This window comes from Piliocolobus tephrosceles, chromosome 19 (genome assembly GCF_002776525.5).
Source record: "Piliocolobus tephrosceles isolate RC106 chromosome 19, ASM277652v3, whole genome shotgun sequence".
NCBI classification, from domain to species: domain Eukaryota; kingdom Metazoa; phylum Chordata; class Mammalia; order Primates; family Cercopithecidae; genus Piliocolobus; species Piliocolobus tephrosceles.
Genome location: NC_045452.1, coordinates 28,366,110 through 28,372,205, shown reverse-complemented (window position 1 = coordinate 28,372,205; position 6,096 = coordinate 28,366,110). Strand labels below are relative to the sequence as shown.

General features: G+C 50.5%; 1 protein-coding gene and 1 pseudogene across 1 annotated transcript in view; both read left to right on the top strand.

The window, feature by feature from the left end:
• The window catches only part of LOC111548869, a 15,672-nt pseudogene extending 9,674 nt beyond the window's left edge, over positions 1-5,998 (top strand).
• Positions 1-6,096, top strand: part of CELSR1 (cadherin EGF LAG seven-pass G-type receptor 1) — a 204,913-nt gene that overhangs the window by 61,971 nt on the left and 136,846 nt on the right. The gene's annotated exons all lie outside the window — the stretch shown is intronic.

Below are 6,096 nucleotides of genomic sequence, written 5' to 3'. Positions count from 1 at the left end.
CCCGCACCCCCCACCTGCACCCTGGACTCCCCTCCCCCTTAGGGCTTACCATGCTAATTGGCCCCATCTGTCTTTTCCACCAGGCCAAGGACACCTTGAGGGCAGGACTGTGGTTTTTCCCTCTTGGCATCCCAGGGTCTCAGCCTTGCACACACACGGCCCACAGACGTTTGTTGAATTAATGAGTGACGGCAATTGTAATTAGAGTTTCTTTGAGTTTAGGTTGCAGATTGGAATCTTTAAAAAGATATTATACCAAATAATTTTTGACTATGAATGAATTGCAGACATCGTCAGCTGCCGTAATTAGTGTGAGAACTGAAATCCTCTTTCCGGACCCTTGGGGTCCTCTAAGAGGGAAATCCAGTTTGTTACTTGTAAGTCATCTCTTAATCATGTAATAGCAGGATATGTGATATTAGCGTCAGCTCTTCCATCTGTCCAGACCTGAGCCAAAGGTGCCATGGGAAGAATTTGGAGCTGCGATTCTTGAGACTTTGGGTATGTGGAAGTGGGAGTGGGAGTGGGAGTGAGGGCATGAAGTGGAGGGGGGCAGGGGGCGGGACCAGACAAACAGTAGGTGCTCAGTAAACTAGTAATGAGTGGGGAGCAGGGGCCAGAACAGAAACTGTTGGAGAGAGGTGGGGGAATATAGGCCTGGAGGCATCTCAGAAGACATTCCGTGTGGATGTGTCCTAATGCGTGACTTTATTTTTATTTTTTTGTTTTGAGACGGGGTCGTACTCTGTTGCCCAGGCTGGAGTGCAGTGGCACGATCCCTGTTCGCTGCAACCTCCACCTACCGGGTTCAAGGATGCTAACACACACACTTTCTCCTGCTGCAGCCTCCCGAGTAGCTGGGATTACAGGTGCGTGCCACCACGCCTGGCTAATTTTTGTATTTTTAGTAGAAAGGGGGTTTCACTATGTTGGCCAGGCTGGTCTCAAACTCCTGACCTCAGGTGATCCGCCTGCCTTGGCCTCCCAAAGTGCTGGGATTACAGGCATGAGCCCCTGCCTCCAGCCTTTATTTTTTTGAGACAGAGTTTCAGTCTGTCGCCCAGGCCAGAGTACAGGGGCATGATCTTGGCTCACTGCAGCCTCTGCCTTCCAGACTCAAACAATTCTCATGCCTCAGTCTCCCGAGTAGCTGGGGTTACAGGCACCCACCACCACGCCTGGCTAATTTTTGTATTTTTAGTAGAGATGGGGTTTCACCATGTTGACCAAGCTGGTCTCGAATTCCTGGCCTCAAGTGATCCGCCCGCCTCACCTCCCAAAGTGCTGAGATTCCAGGCATGAGCCGCCGCACCCAGCCTTGATGCGTACCTGAAAGGTTAGAGCATGTTAAGAGTAGATTCGTTTGGACCATGACATGTGTCATTGTCATAGACAAACGACACAAGCAAGACATACTGACCAAAACTGGTTCACGTTTGCAGAACAAGTTCTCTTTCTCCCTCTGCGGGCTCCGATGGTTCCAGGGCACCCATTTCCCCAGACTGTGGGAGGCGCTGTGCAGAACCTGAGTGTCAACGGTCCCCGCCACACAAGCTCCACAGGGCGCAGACAGCACATGTGTGGATGCAGAGGTGCATGGAGCCTGCTGGCCACCTGTCTTGGAGATGAGCTTTTTGCTCCTCGGCAATTTGGAGATGCTCAGGCATGGGATGTGTGATGAACGGGGAGGTGTCAGCCAGCCAGATTTTATTTTCAGCTTTACTTGCAACATGCACTTCTTTCCCAGCTCCTCCATAATGAGCCAGACAGAAGCTGCCTGGCGGCCCCGCGTGCAGCCTGGCGGCCTCGCGTGCACCTCCCGGCACATGGGCCTCCTTCCATCCAAGTGTCCAAGTGGAGCTTTGAGTCTTTGCTTGAATCTTCTTACTCACTGGCTTCAGAATAGGCATCCGACTCATTAGCGTCAGGGAGAGGGAGTTGGGCGGGGGCCACTCACAAAGGCCTCGTAAGAGGAACCAGAGCCAGGGTCAGGATGGAGGGCTTGTCTTCCAGCAGAACCCACTGTGAGGTGAGAGTTTGTATTCCAGTCTTTGAATACTGGAAACGAATCTCACCATCTGGAGGTGGCAGGGGAGAGGGGCCTGAAAGAAGTAAATTAAAATACTCAACTACAGAAAAACATCGAAGAAAAAAATCAAGACAAAAGCAAGGATGCTAACACACACACTTTCTCTGTTGGCTAAAACAGCGTTTTCACGGGGAGGCCTGCATCGTCTTTCTCTCAGGTTTCTTCCACGAGAGCCTCTAGTTAATCATCTAAAACCACCCTTCTAATGTCATGCTGAATCAGTCTCTTGAAATTTAGGACTGGAATTTTCTCAGCAAATATTTAACTAGAAAAACGAAATCCCGGCTTTTCTGTTCTCAGCAGTTTCGATGCAAGTTGCAAATTAATAGACGTCTGGGCCAGTATTTGATCTTTTCCCCCAAAGAGAATGATTTGCTTGCCATTCACTAAATTGGAGGGAGGGATCCCTGGAAGTAACAAGGATGGTCTCCTTGCTCTTGGAGGGGGACTTCGGGAGTGTTTGGAGACCTCAGGCAGCAGCCAGACCTCCCCAGCACCTGGGCGGGATTCCTGTGAGCACTGACTCCAGCAACTCTGATGGCCACGGGGTCTCTGGGGCAGCAGCCCCATGCCCAGCCAAAACAGGTGCTGCAGTGAGTGGGCCAGGTAGCCCTCATAGTATGTGAGCGCAGCTGCCCCTTGCCAGGCTGTCCCGGGCTGCTCCCAGCTCTAACTTGAGGCCCTAACCCCACCAGGGGTCAGTGGCTTCATATAGCCTCTCCATGGTATTTGCATTTCAAAAGAGGTCTCTGTGAAATTATTCGGGAAGGGATTTCAGGGCCCCTGAGTGGGGATACATTTCAGGGCTAGCAGGGGTGGCTCCTCCAAGTTCCTGGCAGATGCTGCACCCTGCATTTCTGGGGGGGGGCTGGGCCTGAGGCAGCTGCCGCCAGGGGCTGGGCTGGGCTGGTGGAAGCTGGGAATCTGTCCCCTGCAGGACCCTCCCAGTGGTCTTGCTTGGAACTGAACAGCTGGGGCTGGTGGGCCCTGTGTATGCCACGTTTACTGGTGCCCAGTTCAGACCTCGGACCTGTCCCCACCATTGTAACGGCTTTCCCCAGCAGCTCCCTTTCTCTTGCCCTGTACCCCTGGATTTCTGGGTGGAAGGCCTGGGGCGTTCCTCCCTACAGGTGAGTCTGAGAGCCAGGGCAGATTGTGGGAGCTCGTGGGAGCCTGGGAATGTTCTGTGCTCAGAGAAACCGACAGTTGTGCTCCTTTACCTGGGGGTAAGGGATATGGTATCTGAGCCTGTTGGTGCCAGTGCCTTTGTTGTTACACCTTTGCTCTTAAATAGGTACAAATTATTGGTATTAGAGAGTCTTGCAGCTCCATATCCTCATTAAGCCTCTGCAGTTAATAATTATTTTTCTCTCTGAAAGTTGTTGGTGTGAAAGAGCTGAATAGACACGTGGAGACTGCAGGCCTCACTCTACCTTGGCAGGAAGATGGCGACCTGCATCCCCAACAGACAGCTGTGTGTCCTGGGCACAGTTCCTGAGCCTCTCTGGGCCCCACGTCTCTTGTCACTGGGGTAGCAGAATCTGCTCTGCCTCCCTGGGTAGTTGGAGAGGCAGTAGCAGATACTGAGAGCAAAGACTTACGTAGCTCTTACAATCCTCAGTGGTCTCCAGGAGGCAGGAAATCCAGTTACCTGGTTTTAATGATGAGGAAACCAAAGCACATCGAGGTTAAGTGACTTGCCCAAGGTCACAGAGGAAGTGGGTGGCAGAGTGGGATTGTCAGGGAAAGCACCTTGAATGGAAAACCTGTGGGCTGCCACTGCACTCCAGCCTGGTTGACAGAGCGAGACTCTGTCTCAAAAAAAATAAAAAAGTCAGGAAGAGCATGTTTCCATAAAGAGGGTGTGCTCAACTGTGAGGACCACGCCCTAGACACCCAGTGAGGCGGGTCTCATAGTTTGTGGCTTATGTTAATGTCTCATCATTAATTTTCTAATAAGGTTCTTTTTAAAGTCCTTGTTTTTAATGTAATCAAAATCATAGTTTTTTTCCTTTATGATCGTGTTTTGTATGTCATATTTAAGAATTGCTTACCTATCTCAAGATCATAAACATGATTTTGAATGGTCTTTGCTAAAATAGGCTTTGCCTTTCCTGTGTAAGTCCTTAGTTCACCTGGAATTGATGTTTGTGCTTGGTGTGAGGTAGGGATCTAGTTTCACTTTGTCTGCCATGTAGACAGCTGAGTGGCTTGGGACCATGTGTGGGAATGCTCCTCTTTCCTGGTTGCCAACTCTGTTGTGTGTGTGTGGACCTGTTTCTGGGCTCCATCTTCTGTCCATTGGTCTGTTGGTCTGCTCCATGCCAGCACTCCTTTGTCTATATGTTATAAGTCCTGACATCAGATTAGAGCTTGTTCCCCTCCCCTGTTCTCCAGGGATGCCTTGGCTATTCTTGACCTATTGGTCTTCTGTAGAGATTAGAGAATCATCTTGTGAGTTCCCTATGAAGGACCCTGTAGATATTTTTTTTTTTTGAGATGGAGTCTTGTTCTGTCACCCAGGCTGGAGTGCAGTGGCACAAGCTCAGCTCACTGCAACCTCTGCCTCCTGGGTTCAAGTGATTCTTGTGCCTCAGCCTTTTAAGTAGCTGAGTTTACAGGCGTGTGCAATCCCGCTCTGCCACCCACTTCCTCTGTGACCTTGGGCAAGTCACTTAACCTCTATGTGCTTTGGTTTCCCCATCAGTAAAACTGGGTGATTGGATTTCCTGCCTCCTGGAGTCCCCTGAGGATTGCAAGAGCTACGTAAGTCTTTGCTCTCATTATCTGCTATTGCCTCTCCAACTACCTAGGGAGGCAGAGCAGATTCTGTTGTGGCTCGTGGCCCTTCCTCCGTCTTCAGGGCCAGCAGCATAGAATCTGCTGACTTCCTCTGTCCCCATAAGCTCTTTCTTCCACTTTTCCTCCCTTCTCTGCTTTTAAGGATCCTGTGGCCACACTGGGCCCACCCAGATCCTTCAGGATACTCTCTTGAGTTAAGGTCGCCGGTGAGCCACTGTACCCCGGTGCCATGTGGCATAACACAGGCACAGCTTCTGGGGATTGAGACATGGACCTCTTCTTGGGAGGTGAGGGGGAAACATTATTTTGTCTACCACACATGGCCATGGCCAAGATTTATAAAAGTCAGCCAGGTGTAGTAGCTCATGTCTATAATCCCAACACTTTGGGAGGCCGAGGCTTGTGGATCACCTGAGCTCAGGAGTTTGAGACCAGCCTGTCCAACGTGGCGAAACCCCATCTCTACTAAAAATACAAAAATTAGCCAGGCGTGGTGGCACATGCCTGTAATCCCAGCTACTTGAGAGGCTGAGGTAGGAGAATCGCTTGAACCCAGGAGGCAGAGGCTGCAGTGAGTTGAGATCATGCCACTGCACTCCAGCCTAGGCAAGAGTGAGACTCCGTCTCAAAAAAAAAAAAAAAAAAAAAGATTTATAAAAGTCCAAGTAACTGAGGCAGCATGGGGTCGCCACGGTGGAGCTGCAGCAGCTGCAGGTGCAGGAGGCAGTGGACTCCATGGTGAAGAGTCTGGAGGGGGAGAACATCTGGAAGATACAGGGTTTCATGTTCTAGTGCAGCACCAGCTGTTGTGAGGACAGTTAGGCCTTCATGCAGCAGGTGCACCTGTGCATTAAGTGCTGCCATGTGCCCCTGGCTCAAGCCCAGGCTTTGGTCACCAGTGAGCTGGAGAAGTTCTAGGACCGCCTGGTCTGGTGTACCATGCGTTGCAACGACAAAGCCAAATATTCAATAGATGCTGGGAGTAAGGAGCTTCAGGTGAGGCAGAAGCTGGACAGTTGTGTGACCAAGTGTGTGGATGACCACATGCACCTCATCCCAACTATGACCGAGAAGATGAAGGAGGCCCTCTCATCCATTGGGAAATAAAAGTTTTTGCCAGTGGCCATCGGGGCCGAGGACAAGGATATTTTTTTTTAAGGAATTGGGAATTTTAGGTCTTTTTTTTTTTTTTTTTTTTGTGGAGA